Raw genomic sequence first — 11,073 nt, forward strand, 5'->3', positions numbered from 1 at the left:
CAAAGCAGGTATTTAGAAGACCCCCTTTGGAACTACTACTCTCTCATATCCTCTCTATCACCTCAATAAATGTAATACACAAATAGCAAAAAAAAAAATCAAATTCACTTTTTCTGGGACCAGACTTGTAATTTCAGAGATCTCCTAATGAGGAAACTCTATTGGTCAATACCAATTGGGAACTGCTTGATACTTTATATATAGTCTTAATCTAGATGGGGTACTAAGTGATTTACCCAGAGTAACAAAGCCAGTAGTATGGAAAAATTTGAACTCAGGTCTTCCTGAATTCAAAGTCTGCTCTTTATTTAATATATTGCATTGTCTTTCTCCTCATTTATTCTCAAGTTACTTCAACAGATTCCATTCCTATTTTGCATATGGCTTTCTCCCACTCTTTTCCTTCTGTCCCCCCACAACACGGTTTTTTAGTTTTAGTCAAATATTCCTCAGATTACTTCTTCTCAGAACGTCAGTGACAATTTGATTCAAAGCTTAGAAATATTGAAATGAAAAGTCCTGTTGACCCAACCACACTTTTCTAGGCAGTTTTTTTATGCCTGCATCAAAATGGGCAAGGGCCAAACCGAAGAGCATGGAATGATTGGACATGAGCCAGGTAGGTTCTGTCATAGTAATTCCAATTTATTGATCAGAACAGGGTTTATATAATAAATGTAAAGCAATTAGGTTCCCCAAAGAGAATGTTTAATGTCCTTGTTCATTTACGTACATCTGTATGTTATAATGTCCTTGTTTACTTACATACATCCATGTTTTAATGCCCTTGTTCCCTTGCATGCATCTATGTCTGGGTCACTGCTTGGTTATCACGTCCTAGACTCCTGCAAGTCAGGAAGATGTGATGAGCCAGTCTTAAGACATAATATGGCTTTCACAGGGAGCTGGCTTGGGAGAAATCCTGGACCAGAGTCTTCCCATATATGGACCGGGTCAAAACTGGCCCTCAACAGTTTTTCTCTATACAATATCTCCCCACTACCAACACATACAAATACACAGCCTGAAATGACTAAAATGTCAATTAATACAAAGCACAAATTAACAATAGGAAGGAAAACAATACCAAACATTTAGTAGAGTTTTCTATTCAGAGACTATGAACTTGACCTTTAAGAAAGGCAGCCTAGTGGCGGCCAGGTAGCACAGTGAGTAAGAGCACCGGCTCCAGTGTTGGGATGACCTGGAGATCGAATCCTTGGCTCAGACACTTAGCACCCACCCAGAAACACCTGGCCATGTAACCTTGAGCAAGTTACTTAACCCCAATTGCTTAGGGGTGGCCAGGTGGCTCAGTGAGTAAGAGCATGGCTCCAGTGTTGGGATAACCTGGATCAAATCTGGGCTCAGATACTCAGCACCACACCCAGAAATAACTGGCCGTGTAACCTTGAGCAAGTTACTTAACCCCGATTGCTTTAAAAAAAAAAAAAAAAAGAAAGAAAGAAAGGCAGCCTAGTTTAAAGCCTTCCTTTCTTGAATCAAACACTAAAAGATCTAAAGGATAGGGATGATGGCTTCTTGGAGCTGTGATAACACCTAACTGGGGAAAGTCTAAGAAGAAATACATTTGAAAAGCTAGCATTCTCAGGATTGCAGATATAAATATTTTCTTTACACTGGAGAGCAGCTAAGTTAATTCTGCTATACCACTCAGAAACACAGAGGTAAAAAAGGACAGCTTGCTTCTTACAGTGGGAAACAAAAGAAAGTTACCCCCTCAATTACATGGTAATGTTAGTATGTGAAGTCATTATTAAATTGCACTATTTAAAAAATTATATAAGACCTGGGAGTGGTTTTGTTGTATTTTGATTATCTTAAGAGAAAAAAAGAAAAGGAAGGGGAAAAGGGAAATAGTAAGGAAGAAAGAAAAAAGAAGGGAGTGGAATTTAATCAAGGTGCATGGAAAGAAGACTGTAGAAACATAGAGTGGTGGAGAAACTGAGCATCACATGAAACTCACTTTTATCTGAACTGAACAAGGAACTGAAACTGGAACTGGAACAGAGAGAGTTTGATTTATTTCCTACCTATTTCCTATTGATTTCGTGTACATGAAATCAATAGGAAATAGGTAGGAACAAGGAGAGGGAAATAGAGGAATTAAGAGTGAAGATAGATTCAGTAAGGCTTTAGTCATAAGCAAAACAAACTCCAATTTTAGAGGAGGAGTCATGAAGGGAAGATTAAAAGGAAAGAAAAAATCGTATATGTGTGTGTGCATACTTACACACACACACACACATATATTCCAAATGGCATGCTGTTCTGTGCTAGGCCTGCCTCAGACCAGTCCCCTAATATTTTAGGTTTAACAGTGCAACCAGATAAGACAGTCAGAGGTCATTGAACAGTTAATAGAAAAAAAATGTACTTAACCATATCAGGAGAAGAATATTCAATAGGGGATATACACTAAAGACACCAAGAGTTGATTCAAGTGAATGAGACCCCTCTGTCTTTGAGTTGCCCACGGTGGTCCACCTGCCAAACTTCTGTCTCTTTGGTGATGTCCTCATAGCCATTTTTACCTACCTGAGCTCTTAGTCCTCTGAACCAATTAAGTCCTGAGGGTGGTCTCATTGCCTCTTAAAGAAAAATTAGCCCAATCTGCATGAGATCAGGGAATTAACATATTATTACTAGTATACATACCCCCTTTAAGTACTTAAAATAAGAGGTGGTTAAATTATATATAAAATGAAATATAGTATATTAATATAATATATGATAATATTTAGATATAACATATCTATATATAATTTTTCTCTAGAAAAGACAGCAAAATTGTAATAATTTAGGTATTCGTTCTCCCCTCTGATTAGAAAGCTGGATGGTGGAGTACCAAACTCCTCCCAGTGATTTCCTTTGTAGAGGGCAGAAACTGAACTTTTTTTATTAACTCTACTCTGCATCTACTGCTTTGCCTGGTTTGAATTCCATGGAACAAGATATCTTCTGACTACAGACGCCCTGGTGTTCCTCTTCCTCAACTCTCTGCTTTCTTGCTTCCTTTGTATATTGTCTCCCCCTAATTAGATTGTAAACTCCTTCAGGTTAGGGACTGTCTTTTTATTAATTCTATCCCCAGTGCTTAGCATGGTGCCTGGCACATAGTAGGTACTTAATAAATGTTTATTGGTTGTATTGGATTTCAATGTACCCCCTTCCAGACCTAGATGAATCTAACAAAAAGATAGACAAGAACGAAGCTAAGGACTTGAATAAAGTTTTAGAAATGTTAAATACGATAAATCTCTGATAATTACTGAATGAAAACAAAAAGACGTGCGTATATACACACACTTCTGTGTATGCACATTGTGCATATGCATGTACATGTATGTATGTGTTAAACATATGTAAATATATACACATATATCACCTACTTTACAGGTTTTATAAGTACCAAATGAGATATTTGTTGCTGTTTTTTCAATGCTGCAACAAACTTCCTGACAAAAACTTTTTATTGGTGACATTTGAAAAACAAATAATTCAAAACATTTCTAGTGAATAGTTTGTCCTTATTGCCTAACATATGTAGCTGATATTTTTCAAGCTAAAACATTCCACTTTTTTAAATCACGTAAAATATGAATATTTTCTTTCCATTAAATGCTTCAGCTCTGTAAGCATCTGCATGAAAATTTTTCTGTAGGGTCTTCCCCATCCTATCAGCCACATCGCATTAGCATTGAAGGGTTTTTAAACTTAGTACAAATTAGGTGGAATTTTAACCACAACATTGTTAGTTACAGACCAATGTCATTCCTCAAAGAGTAGTTGATTGTCCAAGACCATGAATCAGTCCTCAAAGAGTGCCAACAGTGAGTTTTGAAGCAAAAGAGGAATGGCTCTAAAGCTTTCCTATATTTGTACTTAGTCCTTGCTCTCAGTAGAAAACCATTTTATCAAACTATCTAATCTGATTTTAATATGTAATTAATATAAAGAGAAGTAGTGACCTTTTCTACTTCTCAACTGTTAGGCTGAGCAAAAATGCTATTTCCCCCCTTTTAAAACATTCACTGTAGTGTTGAACTTGCTTATTATTAGTTCACCAAAGCAACAGAACTTATGTAGTACATTTCAAAGACTGTTCACCCTACAGTGTAATGTGCTCTACTTAAGGAAGATACTAACAGCTTAGTACTGTTAAAATAATTAGCAATTTGTATAAACAATTTCTGTTCAGGGATTTGTATATAGTGCTAAAGTTTACTTTGGAATAAAACACTGACAAACAGGGGGAAGGAAAAATCAGAACTTTCACAGAGTTGTACTTGACCATATCTTATAGACAAAACAGAATTACAATGCATATAACAAAAACAGCAAAAGTTTTTTTTAAGTTGATAGTTACAAATATGGTACGTAGCAACTTTCTACTTTGTTTACTTCAGTACAGTCCTCCACATACACTCTACTATTATTGAGATATTTAAAGACTTAAAACAAAAAATCTACAGACTACTTGCAAACAGTAAAATTTAAGTAAAATGCTTACATTCGTTTTTGAAAACAAAAAAATCACGTAAAAAAATGGTGGGTGCAAGTTCTGCTCTCAGTTGCAATCTTACTTCAGATTTACTATTCCTATAATTTAAAAAAAAAAAACACAGAAAGTGAAGATTAACAGAGCCGGGGGGAAACTACATACCATATATAAACCATAGCAAGCTCTGTTTATAAAATTAGATTTACTAAGTTTTAGCAAATTGTCATCCTCCTCGCCCACACTGACGGAAATCTGTTCTTCAATTCACTGACAAGTTGGAATTTTCTACCTTTTCTCTTTTGTGTCTGTCCTTCTTTTCTTCATTATTTTCCATGGTCTCTTCTTCATCTTCAATAATCCCATCCCCTTGGTATTTGTCATGTGTCCATTTTGGACTGCTACCTTATTTTTTGAAGTTAAATCGCCCTCTGTCACGTTGGAAAGTGCCGCGGCCTCTTCCTCTTTTGGCCCAATAATCCACACCATCATCCCTGTCGTCATGCAAGAAGTACTTCTTGCTCTTTGGGGTATATTCTGCATCCCATTCCTCTTCGGTCTCTTTTGAAAAGTAGTATTTGAGTTGTTTGGACCAGTATTTGTCCCAGCAAAAACTCCTCTGGCTCTTCCTCTGCCTCTAATTCGAAAAAAAGTTCCCCTGGGTCGGCTGACTCCTGTAAAGCCTGAATATTCTTTTGGTTCATGGTGGGTTTTAAATTCTTCTTCTCTTTCCTTCTTACTTTCTTTTTCTTCTCGAGAGCTTGCTAAGGAAGATGATGATGATGAAGAGGACAAAGATCGAGAACAGTCTTGCTTTCTGCTTTTATGTTTACTGTCATCTTTGTAAGATTTGTATTCTTTGTAATCTTTAGGAGGTTTTTCTTGCTTTCTGGATCCACTGGATTCCCTGGAGTCCTTGGAATCCCCCTGTTCTTTACTTCTTTCTTTTCTACCACGGTCAAAGTCATGTCGCAGATCAGCAGAATCACACCTTGATTTTTTATCTCCCTTTTGATTTTCTTCTTTAAAAACTCTCTCTTCTCCTGATAAGCAGGTATGCTTCCTCAGGGCACTTGGAGAGATGTCAATTCTCCTGTGTATTTCTGGGCTTTTTTGCCAGGTGCAATGTTCTTCGGTAGCCTTCTGATATGAGGTGAACCTTTCATTTAGGGTCATTGCAGGTGATTTGAAGTATTGCTCTTTAACATGATGAACTAAGGACATAATGTGCTGAATAAATGACTCTGAAGTGCTTTTGCTGGCCTGTGGCAACTTGATGTGGTCAAAGATGGACTAGAATTCTTGTTTCTTCTTGACAGAATGGACAAGTGTACCAGAAAGCAGTCTGTCTTTAGTCAAGGAAGCAGGTCTGTTGGAATCATCAAGAGGTACAGGTGCCATTTTGAGTTTGACTTCAGGGTGATGGGAATCACTGGCTATCATTTTGATCCTAAGTGGGCTCTCCTCTCTGAAGGTAGACTTTTCTCTTGCCTTCAGATTCTTGTGTAGAGGGGGACTGTAATCAAAGAGTTCTTTGAGCTTTTCAGACTTTACCTGCTCAAGTGACTGAGTTTCTTTCTTCACCATTATTCTCTTGGTACTTTTGTCATCTACCTTGTGCTTATCTTTTGTAGTGCTAGGCCTTTCCACTACATATCCAGTCTCTTTAAGTTTATAATTTTTCTCTTCTCTAAATCCATCACTTTCTCTGTTGCCCTTGAGTGAAACTTGAGATTTGTACTTGGTTCCCTCCTCCTCAGCATTCGGGTGAGATGAAGTGGCAAAATGTTTACCCTGATCTGCCAGGACAGACTTCCTGAACTGTCTATAAACCTTTCTGAATCATTAAACTTTTGTTTTCCAGCCTCTTTATCACTGAAATAATCTAAAGCTTCCTGATCCGCCCATTCTCCCTCTGCCCTCCCTTTTTCTTCTCCTTTCTCCTTTAGGGCCTCTTTCTCCCTGGTATTACCCCTATCAAGCAGGTATACTCTAGACTCTTCATCTGTGTACCTTTTTTAAAACTTTCCAGTCTTTGCAGTTTCCTGATCTCCACCATCAGGATAAAATGAAGAACGCATTCTAGTTTCTTCCCTTGGAACATTCTGTGGTGGGATTGTCTTTGTAGGGCATCTTCATGAAGGGACATGATGAATTGAAATATTCTGAGAGGGGCTGTAGTGACTAGAACCATTTCCAAGGGAACCAGATCCAGACCTTTCAGGACTATGCTGAATGGAATGTGAATGCTGAGGAGTATTTTTTGTAGAGTGGGCTATGCTGAGCATGGGAGCATCTGAACAAGATGAACTTTGACTAGGAGGTGTGGCAATAGGAGAAGGGCTATGGGGTGATCTTGGGCTATTATCATATGCTGAAAGACCAGGGCAAATGTCACCAGATGCTGCTGATGATTTATTAAAATCATCAATGGGTTCAGAGGGGTGTAATGGGAATGCAAATTTGGAAGATCTTCCCTGCCGCTAGGCTAAAGTGCACCTGAAGCCTGGGGTGGGAGGCTTGTTTTTCAGTAGATACTTTTTGATTGGCCAGTGGGTCCAAAAGGTTGTTACATTCTCTGAGCCAGGAGAAGGCTATATAAGCCCTGATGTGTAGCTTTGTTTTGGGGGCTCACTTTGAGAAGTGTTCTGTGATTTGATCTGTATTCTGAAAAGCCGTTGTCCAGAGTCCCCCCGGCTTTGAAAAACCCAGATGTTGACTGGGTATGGATGTAATGGTTGGACAGTTTGGAAATCTGTCTACTTGATCTGTTTCTGTCTTGATAATTCTGCCTGTATGCTTTGAAATTCGGGGTGCTGACCTTTTTCCCCTGAACAAGGTAAACGATATATGTCTGACTGATTAAAGTAAGCTTGTTAACCCATTTTGAGTTGCTTTCCTTTATCAAAGCAGATCCAAGAACCTGTGGTAGCAGCAAACCCTGAGGATGTGCTTGGGGTGCTTGCCGCTACAAGGGGTCATGTTCAAATGTATCTTTCTGCTCTTCCTGTGATTTGTTTTTCAAAGGGCTGTCTTATTGGGGAGTCCCTTCATTTTTTTTGGTCTGCTTTTCAAGAGACCTCGTCTTTTTGAAGAGACAGGTGATTTGCTATATGAGGAAGAGGAGCGAGATGAAGATGACCTTCGAGACCTGGAAAATCTGTGAGACCAGCAAGATTGGCTTCTACATCTCTGAGAAGACACAGATCTTCGTTTTGAACTCCTGGAACATGAACAATCCCATCTAGGGTTCCATGAGTGTCTTCTATTCCAGACAGGTCTATAGCCACCTCGATGATATCTACCACCACCTCCTTGATGATACCGTCTACCCCTCCCTCTGTACCCACAAGGCCTTCTCATTCCTCTGTTATTTCTGTAATCTCCACACTAATCTCTAGAATAAACACTATCTCTACTACGAGATCGTGAATATGTCCTGGAACGGGACCTAGAACTGTATCTCTTCTTTTTAGAATGTGATCTGGACCTTGACCTGGAACTAGATTATAATCTGGATTTTGACCATAAAGAATGTGATCTAGAGTTGGAACGACCCATTTCTTCCAGTGGATTGTTCCTTGGGTTCTGATAAAGTGGCAAGTAGTCAAGTGATATCATTGAAACACTGTACAATTCCTCCTGGAGATGTTTTGTGAAATTTAAAGTCTAAATCCCAATGCCTGATGGGCCTAACACGGTTCCTGGCACTTATCTCCATTGTCAAATGAGATATTTGTAATGCACTTAACACAATGCCTTGCACATAATAGGTGCTTAATTAATGCTTATATGCTTTCATCTATATGTATATGTATAGTTTTTCCCAGTTGTGTGGCATCTTTACAGAAATTAATCACATATTAATCATATATTAAGGCATAAAAATTTCACCAAAAATGCAAAAAAGAAAAAAAAAACGTTAAACACATGCTTCACTGACTACAACAGGTTGAACAGATTGCAATAAATAACTGTAATGGCATATTATTGTGTTATAAGAAATGACAAAAGGAATGGGTTCAGAGAAACCAATAAAGACTGATGCCAAGGTAAGTGAGCAGAATCAGGAAACAATTAATATAGTGCCAATGACATAGCAAAGAAAAATAATTTTGAAATGGTCAAGAACTTTGATCAATACATTGACCAAGTATGATTCCAAAGGATCAGTGATGATCTGTACTAGTTACTTCATGAGAAAGAGGAGATGAATTTAAGATGGAAGACTAAATATGAATTTTTAGACATGGCCAATGTATAGGGATTTTATTCTTCGCTATATGAGGTGTTGGGGTTTTTTCCATTGCGGGTAAGATTTAGGGATAAAGCAGGTCTACAATAATGTTGCCTCAAAAATAAAATTTAAAAGGATTATTGAAGCATTTTTTAAAAGAGCACAGAAGAGACTAGAAGCAAGTTCAGAAGGGAACTCAGTCAAATAGGGCAGCTTTTAGAGTAACACACGGAATTTTTTACATAATTTGAAAAAAGAAGTAACCTATGTATAATAGAAGTTATATGTGCAGTCGTCTCTTTTATGCTTTGTACCTGAAAATGTTCTTTTTTGTATTTGTTAAGTGTTTATGAAATTATTAATTAATAATAAGTAACAGTTATTAAATTAACATAATTGTAAATAATTCGGAAGTCTCAGAATGAAAGCATGTGACATGTAAAGGAACTCAATCTGAGAAGTAATGGTTCTCTTGCTTGGGTTGTAGATATCTAAAACTCACTGACATTTACTAAAACTCATTTATATTCACATTTTAAAATGTATAGAGCATTTTTAGTCGAAACTGGTGCAGGGCAAGGGGAGGGTGAGGAGTGGAGCCAAGCCAGAAAAAAAAAACACTCTGTTGACACTGATCCCTCAAAGTCTGCCAAAAACTTCTAAATCACTTAATCCAACAGCCCATCCATCTTCCTTGACCTCTCTATAGATTTTTTTTTCAAATGCTTTCTTAACTTCTGATTTACATCATTCATTTCCACCAGATTTTGAGTTACAAATTTTCTCCCCGTTTTTCCCCTACCCACCACCCCAAAATAGCAGTCCCACAGGATATCCCCTCCTCCAATCTGCTCTCTCCCATATTTTCTCCCATACCCCTTTAAAATTTTCCAGTAGGGCATGGTGCATCTCTACGCTCCAGTGCCTGTATATCTTATTTCCCAAATACATGTAAAATAGTATTAATAATAGTATATAGATAGATAGATATTCAAACATTTGATTTTAAAACTTTGAATTAAAGATTCATTCCCTTCCTCCCTTGTCACCCACCCTTACTGGGAAGATAAGCAGTTCAGTATAGGTTTTACATGTACACATTTTTTGCAAAACAATAACATAGTAGATATATTGTAAAAGACTGACTATATTTCCCTCCCTCCTATCCCACCTTCCACTTGTTCTATTCTCTACTTTGGTCCTGTCCCTTTTCAAAAGTAGATGCTTCCAACTTCCCTCCCCTGCAGCCTGACCTCCCTTCCATCATCCCCCCTCTGATCCCCTTCGCCCCTACTCTCCTTTAGGGTGAGATACCCTATTTAGTGTGTATTTCATTCCCTTCCCAAGCCAAATTCAATGAGAATGAGGTTAACCCATTCCCTTTTCCCTTCCTGTTCTTCTCCTGCATTGTAACCTTTTCCCCTTGCCTCTTCTATATGAGATAGTTTACCCCATTCTGTCTCTCCCCATCTCCTCTAATTTTATTCCTCTCTCACCTCTTAATTTCACCTTTTAAGTATCATCCCTTCCTGTTAAATTGGTCCTGTGCCCTCTATCTATGTATACCTGTAAACATATATACACACATTCACATATGTATTCTTATGCCCATATACCCTCATATATAGACATATATATATATATTGCTATTCCCTTCAACTATTTTCATACTGACAAAAGTTTCATCAGTTACAATTATTGTTTTTCCATGTAGAAATGTTAATAGTTCAACTTTGATAAGTTCCTTATGATTTCTTTTCCCTCTTTACCTTCTCATGCTTCTCTTGCTTCTTGTATCTGAATGTCAAATTTTCTATTCAACTCTGGTTTTTCCATCAAGAATGCTTGAGGGGCAGCTAGGTGGTGCAGTGAATAAAGCACTGGCCCTGGAGTTGGGAGGACCCGAGTTCAGTTCTGGCCTGAGACACTTAACACCCACACAAAAATACTACCTGTATAACCTTGGGCAAGTTACTTAACCCCAATTGCCCTCCAAAAGGAAAAAAAAAAAAAGAATGCTTGAAAGTCCTCTGTTCCACTGAATGACCATATTTTCCCCTGAAACATGATACTCAGTTTTGCTGGGTAGGTGATTCTTGGTTTTAATCCCAGCTCCTTTGAACTCCAGAATAGTATATTCCAAGCCCTTTGATCCCTCAGTGTAAAAGCTGCCAGATGCTGGGTTATCCTGATTTTGTTTCCATAATATTCAAATTGTTTCTTCCTGGCTGCTTGTAATATTCTCTCCTTGATATGGGAATTTCAAAACCTAGCCATAATATTCCTAGGAGTTTTTTTGGGGGGGACCTTTTTC

General features: G+C 37.9%; 1 pseudogene; it reads right to left on the minus strand.

Annotated features, from left to right (window-relative positions):
• Window positions 1–4,696: 4,696 nt before the first annotated feature.
• LOC138156901 (bcl-2-associated transcription factor 1-like) lies at window positions 4,697–8,329 on the minus strand (annotated as a pseudogene).
• Between the last annotated feature and the right edge of the window lie 2,744 nt (window positions 8,330–11,073).

This window comes from Petaurus breviceps, unplaced genomic scaffold (genome assembly GCF_028583685.1).
Source record: "Petaurus breviceps papuanus isolate PSGF00001 unplaced genomic scaffold, PetGlider_PUasm1.0 164, whole genome shotgun sequence".
NCBI classification, from domain to species: Eukaryota; Metazoa; Chordata; class Mammalia; order Diprotodontia; family Petauridae; genus Petaurus; species Petaurus breviceps.